At 43.8% G+C, this 25,377-nt stretch overlaps 1 long non-coding RNA gene across 1 annotated transcript; it reads right to left on the bottom strand.

The window, feature by feature from the left end:
- Nucleotides 1-17,989: 17,989 nt before the first annotated feature.
- On the bottom strand, nucleotides 17,990-25,005 carry LOC120718043. Its single transcript, XR_005692353.1, has 2 exons — nucleotides 24,976-25,005; nucleotides 17,990-18,057 (listed from the first exon to the last, which is right to left on the bottom strand). It is a non-coding gene; the product is annotated as an uncharacterized LOC120718043 (long non-coding RNA).
- Nucleotides 25,006-25,377: the final 372 nt, after the last annotated feature.

Here is a 25,377-nt window from a genome sequence, read left to right as displayed (position 1 = left end):
AAACCTCCACCTCTGGTCTTGCCGGAGTCATCTGCTAGCCTGTCGGCTTGGTGTGTGTGGCGTCCTGCTAACTCGATAGCATTGTCCGGGCAGCTGTTGTTCAGCCATGTTTCGGTGAAAAACATGACATTTGAGTCCATAATCCGTCTGTTGTTAGTGATGGAGAGCCGTATCTCATCCATTTTGTTTGCCAGAGAACGGACATTGGCGAGAAAAATACTGGGTAAAGGCAGCCGGTGTGGTGTTAGCTTTAGCTTAGCCCGTAGCCCTCCGTTAAAAGTAGATAAAAAACCGCTAAATAGCAGATTCTGGAGAGACACTGAGCCTCGCGTTGTTCACGCGCCGCCATCTTGGAAAGATCAGTGGGTTGAAAGATCAGTGGGTTGAACAAAAAAATTGCATAAAAATGTGAGGAACTAAAGCAATTTTTAACACGATCTCTTCATCTCAGGGGCTCAAAAGTAATTGGACAAAAGAAATAACTGAAAATAAAATGTTCATTTCTAATACTTGGTTGAAACCCCTTCAGCAGCCTGAATGAACTCGCGGACATCACCAGATGCTGGTTTCCTCCTTTTTAATGCTCTGCCAGGCCTTTACTGCAGCGGCTTTCAGTTCCTGTTTCTTTGAAGGCCGTTCTGTCCAAAGTTTAGTCTTCAACAAGTATAATGCAGGTTCAGTTGGGCTAATATCAGGGACTGACTTGGCCATTCAAGAATATTCCACCTCTTTGCTTTGATAAACTCCTGAGTTGCTTTGGCTGTATGGGTCATCGTCCATCTGTATTATGAAACGCTGCCCAATCAATCGGACTGCATGTAGCTGGATGTGAGCAGACAGCTCTGAATGAATTCGGCTGCTTCTGTCACATCATCATAAACACTAGTGTCCGAGTGCCACTGGCAGCCATGCGCGCCCCAGCCATCACCCTGCCTCCACCGTGTTTAACAGATGGTGTGTATGCTGTGGATCATGAGCTGTTCCACACCTTCTCCATACGTTTGTTCTCGCCATCATTCTGGTAGAGGTGGATGTCATAAGTCCAAAAATGTTTTTGATCTGTGCTGGCTTTTGTAGATGTGTTTTTAGTCCAATCATGCCTTTCTGTTCTTGAGGCTTATGAGTAGCTTGCACCCTGAAGTGAACCTTCTGTGTTTACTTTCATGCAGTCTTCTCTTTATGGTACACTTGGATACGCTGACCTCCTGGACAGTGTTGTTCACTTGGTTGGCTGTCATGAAGCGGTTTCTCATCTCTGTGGAAATTATTCTGCGATCATCCACCTCTGTTGTCTTTTGTGGACACCCAGCCTTCTTGCATGTCTGAGTTCACCATTGCTCTCTTTGTTTCTCAGGATGGATTTTTTGTCACTCCTACTGTTGTAGAATTTTTCTAGGGGTTTTTCTTTTCTGTTTTTGCAGCGTAAGGATGGCTTGTTCCATCTGCATGTTGTCTGTTCACAGTAAAATCTTCCAAATGCAACCACCACACCTCAAATCAACTTCATGCTTTTATCTGCTTAATTGATAAAGACATAATGCAGGAATTGCCCACACCTGCCTGTGAAATCAACGTTGAGTCAATTGTCCGCATACTTTTGGTCACTTTAAAAAAGAGGGTGGGACATGTTAGGGAGCTGAATTCCAGTTTGAATTTGGATAAATCTCTGACGCTCTTCCACAGCATGTCTTTATCCTGTCTTCCTTCTCTCACCTCAACCGGTCGCAGCAGATGGCCCCGCCCCTCCCTTTTTCCTTCCCACTGTCGCCAAAGCGCTTGCTCACAGGGGGTCATATGACTGTTGGGTTTTTCTCTGTATGTGTTATTGTAGGGTCTACCTTACAATATAAAGAACCTTGAGGTGACTGTTGTTGTGATTTGGTGCTGTGTAAATAAAACTGAATTGAATTGAACTAAAATGATTCCCTCAGATGAAAGCTGCAGTCTACACATTATGTCCATTATTGCTGGAATATGTTTCAGTAAACAAGTAAAAACCTAAACTCATGTCAGGGTCCAAATATTCATCTGTATTTCTGGGGGGCTTATGCACAGAGGAGTTGAGGGTTGGGGATCCCACTGTTATCATTATTCTTAAAAGATTTTGGCTCAATAGTTCACATGGCCATGGTCCAAAAAAGGCAGACTCCAGTATGTGAATAATGCATGTTCCTGCAGAGTACTCTTGGATCAGAATGTAAAGTTCCTGACAGGTCAGTCGACATTTTCATGCAGCGTAGTTTGTCAGCTGGAGGGCACGCTGCAAGTTCCCTATTGTTAACACACGTGTTTGGAACACAATCCACTGATCCAAGCAGCGCTGGGCACAACACCTGATCCACTTGTTGTGACAGTAAAGTAATACTTTAGTGTCAAAAGAACGTCTTCACTTTGATTTCTCATCTTGAGATCATGTTGATTTAAGGGATTATTATTTGTTTGCCTTGAGTTTCGGATGTTTTACCTGGGTCGTCATATATATATATATATATATATATATATATATATATATATATATATATATATATATATATATACACATATATATATATATATTAGGGGTGCAACGATATTCGTATCGATATTGAACCGTTCGATACAGTGCTTTCGGTTCGGTACGCATATGTATCGAACAATACAAAATTTGTAATTTATTTTATCAACTTTCCTTCTGACGATGCTGTCTGTGTTGAGCGCTCAGTGAATCTGCGTTCGACTACTCCGCCTAGGCTGCACTGTCGAGCGCAGATCCACTGAGCGCTCAACACAGACAGCATCGTCAGAAGGAAGAGCGCAGGGCAAGCTAGCGAGCTCCTTGCAACATGGACCTCCCCCACCCTCATTCAGATCTGGTGTTTGGAATTATTTTGGTTTTCATGTGACGTATGACCCTGAAGGTAAGCGAGTCATGGACTAAAGTAAAACAGTATGTTGGATGTGCCATGCAATGCTCAATTACATGGGTGGGAACTAGTGTGTTAGCGCAGTTAGCTCGTTAACGTGTTGGCCGTCCAGCCCCATGCACGGGGCGATCGGCGGTAGCTCGTTAACGGAGATTTGCCGTGTTGTGGCGTTAAGGTCATTTCAACGAGATTAACCTGAAAGCACTAGTGGGAACACAACGAATATGACTGCACATTTACGCCGACATCATCCTAGTGCAAAGACAAAAACAAGCAAGCATGCTACTAACTTTAGCCGAGTCATTTAGACAGCTGTTTAATATGCTGCTGAGAATATAGCCCAGAAGAAGCGGATAGTATAGCTTTTATTTTGGAAAGAGACATTTCTCTGTAATAAACTCTCTTGTCCAAAGATGAGTGATTCCTCAATCAGATACAGGGCTCGCAATATCGCTAGCCCGAAGTCCCAGGGCTAGCGATTTTTCCAGTCGGGCTACCAAAATCTATCTCTTCCCTGCCCGTCGGCGTATTGTAGGAAGGAAAAATATATGTCAATGCTTTTGCATTCTTTCGGAAATGTAGCTGGGTAATTATGTCATTGGCATCGGTGAGCCACTGTCAATATGTGACATATTGAAATCGCGTTTGAATTTGCGCTTGTTTTTTTGCTTTCACTTTGCAATCGTGCGAACTGTATATAGAGAGCGACAGCACTGATCTGTGAGTGACGATAATTTGCGCACCAATTCCTCTGACATCGTCTTATTAATCGTTAGCTTACTATGCAAACATGACAAGTGAAATCTCCCGCAGCAAGCTTAAACATGTGAGAGGTTGATCGCGCAGAGAATCGCTGAGCTTATGTGAGTGCGTGTGTAAAAGCAGCAGGATATATATTTCAGTTCTGCTGAGCCAAATAAGACAGGTCAGGGTGAAGAAGTGACAGCCAAAGAAAAGCTTACCACAAAACGGAGAAGTTATGACAAATCAGACTATAAGGCAAAAAGAAAGTGCAGCTTTATGGTTTCATGGACAAAAGAATTTCTGTGGCTGCAATATGACGAGCTAAATAACCAGGGCTGCACATAAGTGGTCCGCAGGTGCGCATTCGCTGTCAAAATAAAAAACACGCACAAGGGTTAGGGTTACATTTAAAAACTGTACTTTTGAGTTAAAATATATATTTATAATTTTAATAAATGACAAATTAAAAAGGCATGAACATTTTTTTTGTATCGAAAAAATATCGAACCGTGACACCAAAGTATCGAACCGAACCGAACCGTGAATTTTGTGTATCGTTGCACCCCTAATATATATATATATATATATATATATATATATATATACACACACACACACACACGATATATAGGGCTTTGGAGCGTGATGTCACGGCGTTCCCAGGCCAGCCGAGAGATATAATCTCTCCAGCGTGTCCTGGGTCTGCCCCGGGGCCTCCTCCCGGTGGGACATGCCTGGAATACCTCACCCAGGAGGCGCCCAGGGGGCATCCTTGTCAGATGCCCGAACCACCTCAGCTGGCTCCTTTCGATGTGGAGCAGCAGCGGCTCTACTCTGAGCCCCTCCCGGATGGCCGAACTTCTCACCCTATCTCTAAGGGAGAGGCCAGCCACCCTTCGGAGGAAGCTCATTTCTGCCGCTTGTATCCGCGATCTCGTTCTTTCGGTCACTACCCACAGCTCGTGGCCATAGGTGAAGGTAGGGACCAAATACTTATTTTCCACCCTAATTTACGAATAAATTCTTTACAAATCCTACCATGTGAATTCATGGATTTTTTTTTCACATTCTGTCTCTCACAGTTGAAGTGTACCTCTGGTGCAAATTACTGACCTCTGTCATCATTTTAAGTGGGGGAACTTGCACAATCAGTGGCTGACTAAATACTTTTTTGCCCCACTGTATATTATGAAGAGAAGAGGGCCTAAAACTGAGCCTTGGGGTACACCAGAGGTGACGGGGAATAGACGAGAGCGGAATGATCTTAGTTGAATAAACTGGGAACGGTCGAGGAGATATGATTGAAACCAGGCGAGGGGTGTGTCAGAGATGCCGAGAGAGGAAAGTCTGCTTAGAAGTACAGAGTGAGAAATGGTGTCGAAGGCTGAGCTCAGATCTAAAAGGACGAGAATGGTGAGAAGACCAGAGTCAGCTCCAAGTCAGCAATTAGAAGATCGTTAGTGACTTTTGGGCTCTGCAATGCGCCAGCGACATTTGAGAGGTTGATGGACAGGGTGCTCGTGGATATCCCTCGTAGCCGCTGCGTTGTGTACCTGGATGACCTGTTGGTGCACGGTGGCGATTTCGACAGTGCACTGTCTCACCTGAGCGAGGTCTTGAGTGCCATTCGACGAGCTGGGCTGCGGCTCAACCCCGCGAAATGCCGGCTGTTGGCGAGAGACACCACGTTCTTGGGCCATGTGATCAGCGCTCGAGGTGTCGCCACTGACCCCGCAAAAGTGGCTGCGGTCCGGGACTGGCCGATTCCCTCGAACGTCCAAGAACTGCAGAGCTTCCTGGGCCTAGCCTCCTACTACAGTCGGTTCATCAAGGGGTTCGCGACGATGGCCAGCCCCCTCCACCGGCTGACTGACAAGGGACAGCTGTTTGGCTGGGGGGATGCCTGTGCTGCGGATATATATATATATATATATATATATATATATATATATATATATATATATATATATTAGGGGTGCAACAATACACAAAATTCACGGTTCGGTTCGATACTTTGGTGTCACAGTTCGATATTTTTTCGATACAAAAAAAATGTTCATGCCTTTTTAATTTGTCATTTATTAAAATTATAAATATATATTTTAACTCAAAGGTACAGTTTTTAAATGTAATGTTGCTGAAACAACAAAGTAATAAAAAAATAAATCTATCTGATGGAGAAATCACTCATCTTTGGAAAAGAGAGTTTATTACAGAGAAATGGCTCTTTCCAAAATAAAAGCTATACTATACGCTTCTTCTGGGCTATATTCTCAGCAGCATAATAAACATATCAGTTCCCCATAAGGAGAATCATGTGCTAACGGCTGTCTAAATGATTCGGGTAAAGTTTGTAGCATGCATGCTTGTTGTTTTTGCCTGCTTCCACTTGTCTTTGCACTAGGATGATGTCGGCGTAAATGTGCAGTCATATTCGTTGTGTTCCCACTAGTGCTGTCAGCGTTAATCTCGTTGAAATGACGTTAACGCCACAACACGGCAAATCTCCGTTAACGAGCTACCGCGGATCGCTCCATGCGTGGGGCTGGACGGCCAACACGTTAACGAGCTAACTGCGCTAACGCAGTAGTTCCCACCCATGTAATTGAGCATTGCGTGGCACATCCAACATACTGTTTTACTTTAGTCCATGACGCGCTTACCTTCAGGGTCATACGTCACATTAAGACCAAGATAGTTCCAAACGCCAGATCTGAATGAGGGTGGGGGAGGTTCAATTTGCCATGTTGCAAGGAGAGCTTAACTTCTGTCTCGCTAGCTTGCCCTGCGCTCAGTGAATCTGCGTTCGACTACTCCGCCTAGGCTGCACTGTCAAGCGCAGATCCACTGAGCGCTCAACACAGACAGCATCGTCAGAAGGAAAGTTGATCAAATAAATTTTGTATTGTTCGATACACATGCATACCGAACCGAAAGCACTGTATCGAACGGTTCAATATCGATACGAGTATTGTTGTACCCCTAATATATATATATATAACACCCAGCACGCCCCTGCGGGCGGTTTATCCTTCAAGCTCGGGTCCTCTACCAGAGGCCTGGGAGCTTGAGGGTCCTGCGCAGTATCTTAGCTGTTCCCAGGACTGCGCTCTTCTGGACAGAGATCTCCGATGTTGTTCCCGGGATCTGCTGGAGCCACTCGCCTAGTTTGGGAGTCACCGCACCTAGTGCTCCGATTACCACGGGGACCACTGTTACCTTCACCCTCCACATCCTCTCGAGTTCTTCTCTGAGCCCTTGGTATTTCTCCAGCTTCTCGTGTTCCTTCTTCCTGATATTGCTGTCATTCGGAACCGCTACATCGATCACTACGGCCGTCTTCTTCTGTTTGTCTACCACCACTATGTCCGGTTGGTTAGCCACCACCATTTTGTCCGTCTGTATCTGGAAGTCCCACAGGATCTTAGCTCGGTCATTCACCACCCTTGGGGGCATCTCCCATTTTGACCTCGGGACTTCGAGGTTATACTCGGTACTTGGTGGTTGCAGCCTTTCTAGCGGCCTCTTCATGGTTCCCATTTGCCTGCAGGATCCCCAGGTACTTGTAACTGTCCTCTATGTCTGCAATGTTGCCTTCTGGTAGTTCAATCCCCTCAGTTCTGACTACCTTCCCTCTCTTTGTTACCATTCGACTACACTTCTCCAGTCCGAACGACATTCCAATGTCATTGCTGTATAGCCTGGTAGTGTGGATCAGTGAATCGATGTCTCGTTCACTCTTGGCATACAGCTTGATGTCATCCATGTACAGGAGGTGGCTGACAACTCCATTCCGTAGTCGGTATCCATAGCCAGTCTTGTTAATGATCTCACTGAGGGGGTTCAGGCCTATGCAGAACAGCAGTGGGGACAGAGCATCTCCTTGTGCTATGGGCTTGGAGTTGGCCTCTAGTGTTGTACGCCACATCCCCATTGAGTTCCTGATGAAGGCTCTTAGGGTACTGTTGATCTTGTACAATTCTAAGCATTCCAGTATCCAGCTGTGGGGCATTGAGTCATAGGCCTTCTTGTAATCAATCCAGGCAGTGCACAGGTTGGTCAGTCTGGTCTTGCAGTCTCGGCTGACTGTTCTGTCTACCAGTAGCTGGTGTTTTGCGCCTCTGGTATTCTTGCCAATCCCTTTCTGTGCCCCACTCATGTATTGACCCATGTGCCTGTTCATCTTAGCCGATATGATGCCTGACAGGAGCTTCCATGTTCTACTGAGGCAGGTTATTGGTCGGTAGTTGGATGGGACCGGTCCCTTCTTGGGGTCCTTGGGGATCAGGACTGTTCGACCTTCGGTTAGCCATTCCGGGTGTCTCTCGTTAACTAGCAGCTGGTTCATTTGTGCTGCCAGACGCTCGTGGAGTGTAGTCAGCTTCTTCAACCAGTAGGCGTGAACTATGTCGGGCCCTGGTGCTGTCCAACTCTTCATACTGGAGACCCTTTCTTGGATATCTGCCACTGTGATGGTTACTGGACCCTGTTCAGGGAGGTCGCTATGGTCTGCCCTCAGATCCACTAGCCACTGAGCATTGCCGTTATGGGTTGCGTCCTTCTCCCATATGCTCTTCCAGTATTGCTCCGTTTCTAGCCTTGGTGGTGCTGTTCTCTTATTGTTCCCTTGCCACTGAGAGTACACCTTTGCTGGTTCTGTGGAGAACAGCTGGTTTATTCTCCTGCCTTCTATCTCTCTGGTGTACCTCCTCAAGCGGCTGGCCAAGGCAGTTTCCAAGGCCTCAGATATGGACAGTTTGCTGTATTTCTTATGCACCTTCTTTGCCTCACCTTTCTGCAACTCCGTTAGTTGGCTAACCTCCCTCCGTGCTACTTTGATCTTGCCCTCTAGCTTCCTTCTCCATGGAGAGTACTGCCCCTTGTGGCTGTTCAACTTGTAGCCAAGCATCTCACTGATCACTGCTGCCGTATTGTAGATCAGCTTGTTAGTGTCGGTAATCGTGGTTGTAGGTATCATCCGTAGTGCTGCATTAACATCATCTAGCAGACCTTCTGAGGACGACCCCATTACCCCACACAAAGTCCTGCTAATGTCCAGGTGCCTTCTTTTGGCGCACCGGCCGGTCTCAACCGGCGGGGGAAAAGTCACTCGGGTCAGAACATGGGGTGCCACCATCATCCCCTGCCCCGGCGTCGGCCGGAGCGAGCAGTCGGTACGGTGAGAGCCTGTCCTGGTGCAACACCACCATGCGCCCCAGGCCCGGCATGCGGATGCGGTAGACCACTTCTGTTAACCGCTCCACGACCTCCACTGGCCCTTGCCAGTGACTGCACAGTTTGGGGGACACTCCTCTCTTGCGGACCGGGCAGTACACCCAAACCTTGTCGCCTGGCATGAAAACCCCCCTTCGGCACTTGGTGTCGTAGGCTCTTTTCTGTCATACTCCAGCGCTGGCCTGGGCCTGGCGGGTGTAGTCATGAACCACCTGCAGCCGCTCCCTCAGCCTCCTGTAGTAGTCCATCTCTGGCCCACCATCAATCTCCGGCTTGGGGGGGGGACCCGAACACCAGATCCACAGGCGTCCGGAGCTCCCGTCCAAACATCAGAGCGGCAGATGTGCACTGGCTGGACTCCTGAACCGCAGTCCGATACGACCAAAGGACCAGGGGCAGATGTCGGTCCCAATCCTGCTGGTGGCGGCTGGTGAGAATGGCGAGCGTGGTGGCCAGCATTCGGTTGAAGCGCTCAACCAAGCCATCGCTTTGCGGGTGGAGCGGTGTAGTTCTCGTCTTCTCCACCCCCAGCCGCCAGCAGATCTCCCCGAAGACCTTCGATTCGAAGTTACGCCCCTGGTCACTGTGGAGCTCAGCCAGGACCCCAAAACGGGTGAACATCTCCTCCACCAGCTTCTCAGCTGTCGCCGTTGCGCTCTGATCCGGCACCGCGTAGGCCTCTGGCCACTTCGTGAAATAGTCCAATAGCCACCAACACATACCGGTTCCCTGACTCTGTGACGGGGAAAGGCCCAGACGTTTCAACTTCTAAAGAAGGAACTAGAAGTGGAACTGCATGAATCTGTTTTTTGGACAGATAGCATGGCTGTGCTAAAGTACTTGAATAGTGAAGGCACAAGATTCAAGACCTTTGTTTCTAATAGGATCTCAGTATCTTGAGCCATTCTCACATTCGGCAGTGGAGATATGTCAATACCACTTTCAATCCAGCAGATCATGTCTCTAGAGGACAGACTGTTGCAGCATTCTTAAAATGTGGCATTGGCTTTCGGGTACCAAGTTTCCTATTCTGCTCAGAAGATCATGGCCGAAGAATCCAGATCCCAGAATGCTGGATTTTGATGACTTAGAGGTCAAAAGAGAAGCTCAGACATGTCATTCAGATGCAAGGGCTCAAAGACTCAGTAGACCAGCTGAGAATCTACTCATCTTGGACAAAGCTAAAGCGTGCTGTAGCCTGGTTCATGAAACTGAAGAGTTTGCTTAAGGAATTAATAGCAAAGAGAAAGGAAGCAAGCACAATGAGTGAGGAAATCAGGATGAGCCAATTCAAGAAAGCTTTCAAGGGAAAAAATCTAACCTGTGACGATTTGTCTGAAGCAGAAATGGAAATTGTGAAGTACTGTCAGAAGCAAAGTTTTGAACAGGACTTGGCAATGCTGAAAGAACATCAAAGGGTGAAGAAAAAAGGCTCTCTCTACAAGTTGACTCCAGTACTGCAAGATGGAGTCATAAGAGTTGGAGGAAGGTTGAGTCGAGCAGCATGCCAGATGATGCTAAGCAGCAAGTCATCTTGCCAAAGGAGTCACATATCACACAGCTTGTGTTAAGACATACCCATGATGTTACAGCTCACGCCGGACAATCACATGTTGGCTCATCTGCGTCAAAAATTTTGGATCCCTGGAGCAAATGGAGCCATTAGAAGGTTCTTGTCAAAATGTGTCACCTGTAAAAGGCTACACGGAAGTGCTGGCAAACATAATGGCAGATTTACCAAAATGCAGGATCCTGCCTGATGACCCTCCGTTCACCAAAGTAGGTGTTGACTACTTTGGTCCATTCCTGGTAAAAAGGGGAAGAAGTCAAGTAAAGAGATATGGTGTCATTTTCACATGTCTTACCACAGAGCTGTACATCTGGAGGTTGCATCTTCACTTGACACTGATGCGTGTCTCAACGCCATCAGAAGATTCCTTGCCAGAAGAGGACAAGTTAAAGAGATGTACTCGGATAATGGAACCAACTTCCGATCAGCTAACAGTGAGTTAAAGAAAGCAATTAAAGAATGGAACTCCAGTATGATCATAAAATCATTGCAGCAAAGGGGGATCCAATGGCATTTTAATCCACCAGCGGATCTCACCATGGAGGAAGCTGGGAGAGACTCATCCGCTCAGTGAGAAAAATTTGAACGTCACAGTAAAAGAACAACTGTTGGATGAAGAAGGTCTCCACACCTTGCTGTGTGAAGCTGAGGCTATTATAAACAGCAGGCCTATTACAAAGGAATCTTCAGATCCCAATGACCTGGAGGCTTTAACACCCAACCATCTCCTGTTGCTGAAGGTTAAGCCAGAATTACCCCCAGGAATCTTCAACAAGGATGCCCAGTATGTAAATCGCAGGTGGAGACAAATCCAATATCTTGCAGACATTTTTTGGAAACGCTGGTGCAAGGAATACCTCATGCAGCTCCAAGAGCGTCAACGATGGACTACACCTAAGAGAAATTTCCATGTTGGTGATGTTGTGCTGATCGTAGATGACAGCAGCCAGAAATTCATGGCCACTAGGAAGAGTAGAGATCTTTCCAGAGCAGAAAGGTCTGGTGCGTCAGTGAAAGTAAAGACCAAGACCAATGAGCTTTGTCGACCAGTTACAAAGCTGTGCCTTTTGCAAGAAGCTGAAGATAATTGATGCACTCTTCAAAGTCAAGAACTAGTTTCCTCTGAGGGAGGAAAGTGAAAGAAGATTTCTTTAAGATAGTTGAAGTTCATTAAGTAATGTAGCCATAGACCTCTAATTTAAGTTAAGATATTGGAGTAATTGTTTCAAAGACATTAACTCATTCACTGCCATTGACGTCTAGAGCCGTCAATGGTGAATGAGTCAATGGGTTTAACTCATTCACTGCCAATGGCTGGCAGTGAATGAGTTAATAACAATTAGGGGCCGTAATGTAGGAGCCTACGTGTAGTTTTAATTTGAAATGTATGCTTTTATTTTGATAGTTCAGAAAAAACAGGAAGACCTCGCAATCTCTCTTCATCCATTTTGAATTGAGCTTTATAAGTTTTCATAATTTGGAATTTTGTTGCTGTCTACCTGTTTGGACCTTTGAAGTCACTATTGAGAAACTATCAAGGACTGTTGTTTTTTTTTTTTTGAATATGGAAAGAGGGACTAAGTGGAGCGTCAAGCTAAGGCTCCATTCGCAGGAAACCTACACCTGCGTTTGGGTTCTTTCTTCCTCGCCTCCACACACAACCCCTGACAATTCTTCATTCAGAAATTAAATTCCAAAAGTCTCTGAGGTGAGCCTCCCCGAGCCAAACAACACCCGTAGAAGGCTGACTCGAGCTCCTGCGCATGCTTAGCCTCCTGCCTCACCCTCTCCTTGGGGAAGGCACAAACTGCGAACTGCTGATACCAAGCCGAGTATGCTGGGTCCATGTTCTGGACTTCTGTCATGTGATATGTGCAGCAGGAGAGAAGGACCCAATGTGCGGACTCCAGGAGGCAAAAAGTATATTCCAAAAACAGCTTTATTGCTGAAGATAAAATAACTAATCTGAAATACCAGTAAACTAAACAGGCAGGCTGGCAAATGGACCACACAGTGTGGGATGAGGGAGATTGCGACACAGACCGAAGAAAACACAGGGCTTAAATACACAGAGTGAGCAATCAGGGAATGGGAGACAGGTGGGAAACACAGCTGGGACAAATCAGGGCTAACGAGACAAGGGAAGCAAAACCAGATACATTAACATGAGACACGGACATTCAAAGTAAAACAGGAAACATAACACAGAGACATAAACCATAGGCAGAGAACTCTAAGGAACCAAAAGACTAGAAATTATAAATAATCAAAGTTCAATAATATGTAAAACTGAAAACTCTGGGTCGACAACCCGGGTACACCAACAGTAAAAGCTCTGCGTTTCACTTAAATTTTTTTGTTTGACTTGTACCATCCAAACTTTAAAGGAAAGATTTGTTTATCGTCCAGTGTTGAATACCTATAAAGGCTACAACATAGTGTATATGCTAACTTCTAAGACCCGAAGTCTTTCATGGCATGTATTTTTAATTTCTCTTTGCCATTTGGGCTGATTGGGACCTGATGAATGTAAAAACCAAGAATTACCAGATTTTTTTTTACCTGATTTTTGTTTCAGAGAAAAAAATAATACCACATAAGAGGAAATTCACTTTAAATTTCGATAGAACAGTGGCAGTGTAATGTCCTCGTAAGTGGATATCAGGTCCTTGTAGAGCGAAATTTAGTATTGGTCTACACCAGGGGTGTCCAAACTTTTTTCACTGAGGGCCACATACATAAAAATAGGGAGGGGCTGGGCCACTTATTAGAAATTAGGTATATAACCTTAACTTTAGTGTATTAAAGTTAGAAAAATCACTTAAAAGTGGTCGAATATGTTATATTGTTGAATATAATTAAAGACAAAACTGCCTTCATCACAGCTTTCCATAAATTGATCTTTATTGATTTATTCAGAAAAAGCTTTGGTAGCTCATTCTCAGAACAGCAGCCTCAGATTTCTTCTTAGACAGAAGATTTACAGTACAAAAAAAAAAAAACAAGGGGAAAATGGGACGGGTACATTTCAAGTTTGTTATTTAAGTTATTAGGCTTAGCAACACACCTAACGTTAATTTGAAACCGTTATCAACATTAACAGACTGAACTGGACTTAATAACAGGAGTGCATATAATTTTAGTAAACTATTCTGGTGAGTATCAGCTGCGCTGGGTATGTAAATCGGGCCATCCAGCTGCGGTGCTGATCATACGCCAGTCGTGCCAAAAATCCGGACAAATGTCACTTGATCAAGGAGCAGGTCTGCATCAGATGAGAGAGCTGACTTCGTGTGCGTGCGCTGTGCACAGCAGTGTGTACTCTGTGTGTTAAGAAGAAAACGCATATAAGAAAGTGGTGTGCAAAAGCAGGGTAGTGACAGAATTGATGCGCATCATTGATATTTGAAGCATGTGTACCTGCACATTAACACACGGGTACTGTGGAATATATTTTTTACTCACCTAAAGCTCGTGCTCTCGTCCACTCCCCGCAAAAAAATAGCAGCTGTGCGGTGTCTGTGGCATCGGTGCTCTCATCGCATGCGATGGAGTAAAAATCAAAAGCACAGCTTTATCAGACAGTTGCAGTTTAATGTTGGCTGACAAGTCTTCAGTGCGTCGCACAACTGGATTTCTGGACATGCTGACGTTGTTGAAGTCCTGCACCTTTTCCGGGCACATTGTTTCGGTGATTTTAACGAGGCAGTGTTTTATGAGGTCTCCATCTGAAAAAGGCTTGCCATGTCTTGCAATGAGTTGGGCGACCTCATAGCTGGCTATTGTAGCCTTTTCCTGGACCTTTTGAGCATGAAAAAATACTGTTGCTGACCCCGTAGGAGAGCTACCCTTTGCTTTAATTTCTGCTCTCGCTCAGCACCACTGTAGGATGCATAGGCCTGATGTTTGGTTTCATAATGACGTCGTACATTATACACTTTCATAACTGCCATAGTTTCACTGAAGAAATATTCACTCTCCCACCATGTCTGAAATTTTCTGCATTCACTTTTCTACCTTTCGCTTCTTTGGTTCTGCCATGTTTAGTATCTTGGGGTAAATTTCTTCTGTGATTGTCCTTTTTGGTGGAGCAACTGCCTTGATCAACAGTAGCTCCCCCTGGTGTTAAAACTAAGAAGTGCAATACACTCAAGCAAAAGTTGAAGTGCGGGCCATATTCTATTCTACTTATAAAATTACTTGCGAGCCAATTAAAAATGGATCGCGGGGCCGATCGATGTCACTGATCAATTAGTGACATCATATCCCCACAATTAGTTGTAACCAAATTGAAAGGCTGTTTTTTTGTGTAAAATTGTGTAAAATTGTTAATATAACCTCCAGAGTCGATTTGTGAAGAGATTGACTTCACAAACCGTTTAGTTGAGTGAATGAGTTTAAGTGGAAGAATGATTTTATCCTGTTTCCTTGTTTAGACTGTGTTATTTAGTCTACCCTGTTTTCTCAGTGGTAAAGGTTAATGAGATTTAGATGTGAATGGAATTCTGTATAAAGCAGGTGAGATTTTGACTGCCAGGTCTTATGTTTTGCGAGACAATTGTTGAAAGGCGACGCCAGAAAATAAAGGACACTTGAACGAAACTTGATGCCAGTTGATTGCAACAGGATGTCAGTGGCCACAAGAGAATGGGCACTTCATCTAGCTCCACTTCTCAGTGGTAAAGCACGTGCTGCATATGTTGCTATGGACACTGAAGAGACAGACATGATAAAGTAAAAACAGCTGTTCCTGAAAGTGCTGAGGCTTACCGAATGAGATTCCGCGACATGACGGTGAAGGACCCAAAAGAGCTACGATCGCGCCTTCAAGACCTGTATGAAAAGTGGATGCTTCCAAAGGAGAAGACAAAGGACCAAATAGGAGATGTTATAGTGATGTAGCAGTTCTCAGGGTTCTTAGCCCGGACCTTAGGACCTGGGTGAAAGAGCACAACCCCACCACTTCAAAAGAAGCTTCAGAGATGGCAGAGGCTTTCCTTGCAGCCCGACGCCCACAAAAAGGGTACATGACAGGAAAACCCAGTTCAGCCCCTGTAATCATGGGTAAGTCAGGGGGTGGGAATGTATACAGAGCTTAAGGCCCTAAACAAAGTTCTTGTAACTGACTGTAAAAAGTAAACTCCACCTAAACTTGGTTTATATCTGACCCAGATAGACTGCAGGTCATAACTTCTTACCTGAAGTTCAGTTCACCACCTCGGGTCTCTGCTCCTCCTGCCTTTCCGTCATCCACCTGTCAGCGTGTTGCATCTGCTGGCCTCCACTACTCCGCAATAGCCACCACCAAACAATTGAGTTATTTTTACACATCTCCCAGCATCTGGCCAATCCGTTACCGTGCTGGTCCCCTTCTTCTCCACAGTGTGACTCACCGGGATGTCGAAAGTGAGCGGCACCTCGTCCATGTTAGTGATGTGGCTGGGCTGGATGTGTTTGTCGGCGATGTGTTTTGCTGCAGTAGGAGTCCTGGTCCGGATGGAAAAATGGCACCGTTTCATGAAACGAAAGCACCAAGACGGACCTCCTTGGAAATGTTCAATTTTCATTTCTTCTGCTAGCGTTACTGCTTTTAGTCGAATGGTGACCATCGAAACGCTTCTGCCACTCGTTCTTTGCTCAATGATCCACTGCTCGAGTCTTTCCTCCAACTCGGGCCACCTCGCCTTATGTCCGCGGAAACTCAGCTGCGTCTTCTTGACCTGTCGGAGCTCGTTTTCCAGCTTCCTCCACTTACGAACCATCGATTCATTAATCTTAAATTGTCTCGTGGCTGCTCGATTTCCATGTTCCTCCGCGTAGCTGATGGCCTTCAGTTTAAACTGTGCTTCATAAGCGTGTCTCTTTGCCATTTTCAGGGTTGTTAAAACAACGATGTTCTGCATAATGCACATACCTGTCCTTTTATACAATCAACACCCCACTTCCCCCTTTAGCGTTCTCATGGTGTTCTCTACTACGTCCTCCTTACAACAACAACACACACAGGGCGCACTGCACTATAGGGTGCGCCGCACTTTTTGAAGAAAATCTAAGACTTTTATGTGCGCCTTATAGTCGTGAAAATACGGTATATTGCTTTTCATTGTTCAGGTGTACATTTTGGGCTGTACAGTGTAACCATATGTTGAAAAGCATTATAAAAATAAACATTTTTAGTGTTGTACCCTACTGAAGGCATTATGTTAATACTTCCCAGATTCATCTTTGGAAGTAAGGTCCGTATGCTTCCCCCACATTTATCATTATCGGTAGGTGAAATGAGAACATGTTCCTTCTATTGTAAACTTGTTATGAGGCAATGACTATGTTATCTTACAAGCTGAGCAATAACAAATAATCACACACACATAAAAGCAACAAACACAATTTTCTTATACAAAATAACTAAAATAACTAATATTTAAGTGACTTAAATATATAAAGTACATTCCAGGGTACATCTATGTCAGAAACGATTAAGATGGGTGGGCTAATATTATCCATCATCCAGCTGGGGCCTTTCGTGCATGTTGCCTGGGTTCTCTTTGGGTATTCTGACTTCCTCCCACAGCCCAAAGATATACATAGTGGGATTAGGTTAACTGGTGATTCTAATTTGCCCATAGGTGTGAAAGTGAGTGCAAACTGTTATCTGTTCCTCTGTGATATCCCTGTGACAGACTGGCAATCTGTCCAGGGTTAACCCCGCCTCTTGTCCATGATAACTGGCATATGCTCCAACTCTCCCACAACCCTGATAAGGATAAGCGAGAATGGATCGACGAAAATTTGGCATTCCCAAAAAGAACACAAATCAAACACACTGCTCTCAGGCACATCTGTTTATTTAAAGACTTGTTCAATCTTTATTATGGAAAGGTATGACTTGTCTTGAAAGGTATACTTGAAAGGTATCAGAATCAGAATACTTTATTAATCCCGAGGGAAATTAGGGTTACAGCAGGCAGCACGCTAATGGCGCATGCGCACTTACAAAGGAACCTTCTGACCATCACATTGGGGACATGTCAGAAAGGTAGGCTGATAGGAAAAAACAACGAAAACACTACATGAGGTAAGAGGAGGAGAAAAAAAACTCCACTCAGAGTTTTTTCCAGTTTTATCCAGTATGACTATCAAATGTATTCAATAACCCTTTAGCAACAAACAGCTATACTTTTCTTTTCTTTTTTTCATGAACAAGTTACAGGGGATTATGACTGCACTTTGGATTTTGCATTGTATTTTCTATTATTTTGGAGGCAAAATGTATATAAGATTACTAGTGATAAAGTCAGATATAGATAAAGTTAGTATATAGTGGTGTTTATTTTGAAGGGGGGGGCAATTACCATCACTTATTCATTTTTATAACACAGGTCTATGGTTAGATGATTTGCAACTGATAAAGACAGAAATGAAAACATGAAAAAGAAATTACCATCCTTTAAAAAAAACAATTGTCTTCTTTTTGTGTAATTTCTCTATCATTTTATATTCTTCTTCTCCTGGATGTGCTCCTGTTTTAAATTTTTTGTTTTTGAGGATTTCAAAGTAATGGCTCCAGCTTCCCCCGCTGTCTGCTCCAAACCCAAAGATAGTGACCTGGGGGAAAAAATTGAAGTAAAGATTTAATGTATTGTTTCCACTAGGAGCATTCTATTATTTGTTTATTCATTCATTCTTTTATATATTAACTAATAGCATTCTTAAAAGAAATCATTATCTCCATGTCCTATTGAGGACATGAAGAATCGGTCTCTTAGTAGCTTGTTTAAGTTATACCACAAAGCTGACTGAGGAGTTAATGAAAATCAGCCCATAGAGCACTTTATGCATAAATGCTGTGATGACAGGGATTCTGCAAAAGGAATAGGGATGGGTAGTATCTTCACTGACAGTTTTAGCATTAATGAGAGCACTCACTGGAGTGAAGGTTCTTCTATACAAACAACCCTAAGCATGCAACCAAGATAACAAAAAAGTGACTTCTTGACCACTCTGTAAATGTCCTTGAGTGGTACAGCCAGATTCCAGACTGGAACATGACTGATAATCATTGATAATCACTTGTCAGTCCTGGGATCCCCTAAGTGTCATGTTTCTGGGTCCTTTTGACCCAGTTTTTTTTTTTTTTTTTTTTTTTTTTTTTGGTGGGGGGGGGGGGCGTTGTGCATTTTTGGTCATTCTGTATTATTTTTGAGTTCACTTGTATTCTATGGTTCCTAGCTTATTCTGTTCAGTATGGTTTATTAGATCTCCCCTTGTGTCTTTGTCTCTGTCTCACCTGAATGTCTGTGTTTATACATGTGAGCCTTGTGTCTTGTTTTCCTGTGTGTTTATTCCTCATATTTCCCTAGTCCATCATTTTTGCTCTCTCTCTCCCTCGCTCCCTCTTGGTTGCCTCTCCTCCATACTTTGATAGTCTCCCGTCAGTGTGCGTTATGTTGTGTTTGCTCTTCCCCTGTCTCTTTATGGTTATTCATGTCAGCTGTGCTTCCATGTGTTCTCACTTCCCTCATGATCCGTCTGTGTATTTATGTCCGCATCTCCCTCAGTTCCGTGTCCTCATAGCTTTGTGACTCTCCCTGTGTTTCCCTGTGTGAATGATTATTAGAATTCCCCAGTTTAGTTCTGTACGATTTTTCCTTTTTCCAGCAATAAATCCGTGTTTTTTGAGTTCACTTCCTGCTTCTGGGAGTCTGCTTTTGGGTCCTATTCCTGCCTGCACACAGCGAGTTCATGACACTGAGGCCACTTGCCCACTTGGGGTCAATGTTCCAATTACCACTGTGTTGTGTTGCCTTCACCCACCAGATCTTCTCAAGGTCCTTTCTCAGCCCTAGGTATATCTCAAGCTTCTCATGTTCCTTTTCCTGAGGTTGCTATCACTTGGTATAACTAACCAATATGTTGTGTCTATCTTGCCGATGTACTCATGATCTTTTGTTTCATCCTAGTCAGTGGTTGACACTCAATAGACCTTGGTCACCTTCCCTTCTTAGGACAGTGTCTCAGGTGGCTGAGTTGCAGCTCTTTCAGTGGCCTCTTCATGGTTCCTATTTGCCTGTTGAAGTCCCTGGTACTTGTGGCTATCCTCAGTGTCTACAATGTTCTGGTAGTGCGATTCCCTTGGTTCTGAGTAGTTTCCCTCTCTTTATTACCATCTGACAACAGTTCTTCCGTCTGAATGACATTCCAATGTCATTGTTGTACATCCAAGAGAATTGATGTCACTCCTGGCATACATGTAACACCTGTCTCATGTAGCTGTGAGTGGGGCCTGGGTCTCAAAGGTGTAATTTGCTTTGATATTCTCTTGTTCATGCTTATAACCCAAAATATAAATCAACAAGCAACAAGACAAGCATATCAATTGAAATGCACTTCACTTTAGTGAGTGATTCCCAGTAAAAAGAAAAAAACGAAATAAGTAAAAACATTTGAGTTTAGTGGTAAATTAATATGTAGAACTGATAAAGTGGTGTTCACTACATTTCATTCACTATGATCAGGGGTGCACATAAGTGGTCCGCAGGTGCGCATGCACTGTCAAAATAAAAGACGTGCACCAGATAAGAAGTTGCAACGCGCGTTTACGTACATATAAAAGGCACTGTTTTTGTCCGCTAGAGTGGGATTTTCACGGCATATTCTGCCCCACTTCTCTGTGCGTTCATCATTTGTTTGAAGCCAGCTCACCTCCTGCAACCACTTTTCCTAGAATACGCGCTTCTTTTGCGGGTTCAGACTCCTTCTGACATTTCTTTGGAAGTGGAGGAACACCAAAGTAATTGCTTAAAGGAGCTTGCTTCTTCGACATCTTTAAGAGTTCTAAACAAATGTCTGTCCTCCTCCAGAAAATCTTATGTACGCAAATGCGCGGGTAGCCCACGCACACTCAGTCCCAGACGTTCTTAAAATAAAACCCTTGTTGCAGGCCTAAATCATGGCTGGGGTGCACTGTGGCCGCTTCACTTGTAAACAACCAATAAAATAAAAGGCGCATGCCAACATCGATATTCAGAGCTTCAGACAATTCAAAGGGACAGATGGGAAAAAGGGCATCAAGGCTACCAGCAGGGTTCAGCCACGACACACAAACCCACAGTCACACTAAATCCAAAACTCAAATCAGCAAAAGAGACCATACGAGCTTTGCTTCCATCACACTGGTAAAACGTCTGTCTCCTCCTCCTCTTGGTAGGTTACAACAGCTCCACATATGAGGTACTTTCAACCATGAAAGTAACAGCATGTTGCTAGTTTACTGCATCCTTCTCTCATATGCACTTCCACTTTTGTTAAATCTTCAGCCTTGGTGGGGCTGTTGTCATATTGGCAAGTGGTACATTTATATATATATATATATACTATATATATATATATATATATCATGGCCTAAACCAATCATGAAGGCACTGCTTAGAGTAGCTAAACGTGCCACTGAAGCACCGCAGCACCGACTCCGTGCTGCTGCTGTTCGATCAATTTATCTGTCACGCACGTGTCTCTGCACAGATGTGCAGAAAAGGGAAATGACGTTGGGAATTCCCACAATAATCCAATAGCGCACAGCGACGCTTGCACATTCAACATGCCAATGTTCCGCCAAGAAAATCCTAGGTCGCATTGGTGCGACCAGCCGTTCAAGTAAAAAAAAAAAAAAAGTCTCTGCAACTCTGAAAGTCTCTGTGTGGTCAACAACAGACACACATTATGCCAATGTCGTCGTCTAAACCAATTAGAGATAGTCAAGGGCAGAACCTCTTAGATGTCCATGCCCAAGGTAAAATGTTCAGATATTGAAATGTTCAGTTCGAAGCATTCGAAGTACTTCTAATTTTGACTGTCTTTTTACTTTATATATCTTGAGATATTTTAAGTTTAAATTTCCGCTCAATGAAGCACTTTAAGCACAATTTAGCTGTATGCTAAAAGACAACCCCACACCATAATGTTCCGACATCCAAACTTCACAGTTGATATGAGTTTTTGGGTGATATGCAGTAACATTTGACCTCCAAACATGGTGTGTATTATGGCATCGAAAAAGTTTAATTCTGGTCTTATCTGACCAGACTATATTCCCCCTGTCATGGTTCTGGATCATTGGACCCAGCATTTGAGTTTATGGTGTTTTTCCAAATTCTTTTTTGTTGTAATGTTTTAGTTTTGTATTATTTAGTATTGAGTTAGTCTTCGTATTGCTGCTATGTTTAGTTATATTTCGGTTTCCATGTTGTCTTTTCGATGTGTCTTGTCTCCCCTTCCTGTTTACATGTTTCTCTTCCCGTGTTTTGTTACGTTTTCCTTTTTCTGTCATGTGCGTTCATGTATGTTGCTGCTCTCTCTCCTTCTCCTTCTCTCTCTCGTGCCTTCTGTCTCTCGCTCTCTCTGGCTATCTCTCGCTCCTTCTCTGTCTCATCATCCGTAATAGTTTCCGTGTTTCCCTTTTTGTCTCCTCCCTTTGTTTCCCCAGTCTGTCTTGTTCCCCTGTGGATTCCTTCTTCCCAGCCTGTGTCTAGCCATTAATTCTTAGTCTCTGTCTTAGTGTTCCCTGTTTTACTTTGACAGTGTTGCATCCTATGTTAGTGTGTTCAGTTTTGTTTCCTCCTGTCTTGTCATTATTATATTTATTTTCCCCTGTGGTCCCCATGTGTTTCCTCTTCCCTCGTCATCCTCTTGTGTATGTTGTAAGCTGTCATTCATTCATTGTCAAGTTGTTTATTTGTTTCATGCAATGTCCCAGGTATCTATGTTCAGGTTTCATGTTTTAAAATTCCAGTGTTCTAGTATCTAGTTTGTCCAGTTTAGTTTTATCTTAGATCCACCTTAGTTGCCTTTTGCTCCATTGTTTTGTATGTTGCCATCAGCCTCTATAAACAGCTTACTCTTTTTTAAAAGTTCGGTCCTGCCTCTCGGCCTATTAACAAAGTGGCGGGCAGAGTATAGAGGAACATCTTTACTGAGTATGGCTGGAAGTCCCAAGGCCGAGCCTGCCCAGCATCCTTCTTCACTAGCTCAGCCGAGCCTCCAGCTGGCACCTACCAAGCCACTTCTGGGGCACCCAGCACCTCCTAAACCGCATCCAGCGCGTCGACCACCTGCAAAGCCACCTGAGGGCCTTCAGTTTCACCCACTTCATTGAAGGCCATCTGTCAAGCCCCCTGAGAGGGTTCATCATCTCTGTTATGCCCCTGTGAGGTACCGTTGGCCACACTGTCGACCACCAACCACGATGTCCCCGCAGTCGGCCTCTCTTTTGTTCTGTTTTTGGGTCCACTCCACAAACATACCGATCACCTGACCTTGACATGCCCAGTATTTCACAGGGTTTTCTAAATGTTGTTCAGCAGACTTTCAATGCATTTCAACATGCCTTTGAGAATGAGAATGAGAACGAGAACAGGCCATGGTGGGCGAGTGCAGCTGATTCCATTCTGTAGCTCTCCACAAGTGACTCTCGGGCAACTCTTCTGATAAATCTTTTCACTCCTGTCTGAAATCCTGTGGGGAGCACCTGGTTGTGGTAGGTTTATGGTGAAATTATGTTCTTTCCACTTCCGGATCATGGCCTCAACAGTGCTCACAGGAACCTTCAGCAGTTTAGAAATTCTTCCTCAAACAATGACATCAGTATGCTTTCAAAATAAGGTTGTGGAGATCTTGAGAGAGCTTGTTGGTTTTACACATCATGAAATGTTTCTTTTAAGAACAGGCTCAAGACCCACCTTTTTAATTTAGCTTTTACTTAGCGTTTATTTATTTTATGCTTATTTATTCTATCCTGTTATTTTATTATTAATTTAGGCTTTACCTAATATTTATTGATTTTATTCTTATCCATTTTTTAATCTTCTTACTCTATTTATATTTATATTTATATTGTATCCCGTTCTTATTTATTTTATCATTTTACCCTGTATATAGCCTATTGTGGCATATCTCCAGTGTTTCCTCGGAGGGGGCTCTCTGCACTGGGGCTGTGATCGACCGTGGCTGCTGGGTCTCTGGGGGTCCTCTCAGCCTCTCAGCTGCACGCTTGACTTTCTCAGTTCATGGGCAGTTATTTTGCGCCTTGGTTTTTCCACACGCTTCTTGCGACGCTGTTGACTATTTTGAATGAACACTTGATTGTTCGATGATCACGCTTCAGAAGCTTTGCAATTTTGAGACTGCTGCATCCCTCTGCAAGATATCTCACTATTTTTGACTTTTCTGAGCCTGTCAAGTCCTTCTTTTGACCCATTTTGCCAAAGGAAAGGACGTTGCCAATAATTATGCACACCTGATATAGGGTGTTGATGTCATTAGACCACACCCCTTCTCATTACAGAGATGCACATCACCTAATATGCTTAATTGGTAGTAGGCTTTCGAGCCTATACAGCTTGGAGTAAGACAACATGCATGAAGAGGATGATGTGGACAAAATACTCATTTGCCTAATAATTCTGCACTCCCTGTAGAGAAAAAAGAGAGCGGGGTTGACAACGACACACAGTTAAGTTTCACTTTCGTTTTCCACCAAACTTAACGAGCCTCCGAAAGACGTGCTTTTCCTCTTACAGCACTAAGTAAGAAGAAAGCTGGTTACCTTCTTCTAAAGAATAATCCAAAGAATTATCCGGTTCTGTGCCAGCATCCTTAAGCAGCGCCTTTTCTTACATTCCGCTAGGCTGCGCCCTTCCATCCGAGCACCGTGCAGCCGATCCCCCACATGTCGGTGAAGCGAGTTTTTTGACTCATGTAGTGGCGGCACTCCATCTCTATTTCACTCTTCTGTACCACCTTTAGGAGTCAGTCTGGCAACATGCATTGAAACGCGAGCAGTCCAGGTACTTTTCTTTCAAAAAGATGTTTATTGAAACTTTTAATTTACATGGCAAGACTCGGTCAAAAACTGTGTTGCTTCCAGCTTATCCGACTCCCCAACTACGTAATTACAGTGTGCCGGAAGCCCAAAACTTAAAAGCGCATTAGAATGTTGCACTTTTATATTCTATACCTTTAACAAAACAGTATTTTGAAATTAACTAGAAATTATATTCTTAACATCAAACATGTATATTTCTTATCTAATCATTTTACCAGTACTAATAAAATTAACCTTTAATTGGCTCTTACATCAGGTATGGCATTTTTACACATTGCTATCCAAGAGTTATGTAAAACTACTTTCAGCTGTTCTGTTGACATAAAGCGGGGTAGGCTCTGTTCAATTGGCAATACTTTTAACACTTGATATCATTTCATGGTACCCACCTTTAAACACAACCCTAAAAGAGGATGTGTCTTTAGCTAGAGTAGTTGCTGCCTTTGGTTTGCAGGTAAATGTGTCAACCATCAGATGTCGACTCTTCTTGAATAACCATAGATACATTTCTGTTTTAGTCATGTAGTCATCTAAGGCAGACTTTTCTCAACTTTGCTGGTAAATCAGGTTTCTCAAGTGTTTAAACTACCACCACTGTCAGTCCAGATGAATAATGTAACAAATTGTTTTAAAGTGATACATACCTCATCACACATCACTAGGCTGAGAAAACCCACAGCAAGAAAAGCCAGTGGATGGGATAAAGCACCCTTCTTTCCCAGCCATACTTTGTATGAACATATTTCATGAAAGCCGGGATGGAGGATCCAGATCTATTATGAATCAGGACATAGCCTTAAATCTGAGTTTTATGAACTATTACTTGCTGCAATGAATTCACAAAATACTTTACATTAGCACGACTGTAGCTAAAAGAAGCCAGTATTTGTTTTTGGTGGTATGGCTTTGACTATTGACCTGCATGACCTTCCAGGCACATAAATGCCAAGTATGAGAGATTGGGAAAACCATAACAATACCCAATACAGAGCAGAGTAAACAGTAAATACTGCAACAAAGAAAAAGCTGAGGTGCAGGTGACTTGT

Source organism: Simochromis diagramma, unplaced genomic scaffold (genome assembly GCF_900408965.1).
Source record: "Simochromis diagramma unplaced genomic scaffold, fSimDia1.1 OVJJ01000024.1, whole genome shotgun sequence".
Classification (NCBI taxonomy): Eukaryota; Metazoa; Chordata; class Actinopteri; order Cichliformes; family Cichlidae; genus Simochromis; species Simochromis diagramma.
The sequence above is the reverse complement of the archived record's forward strand: the minus strand, read 5'-3'. Positions and strand labels throughout refer to the sequence as shown.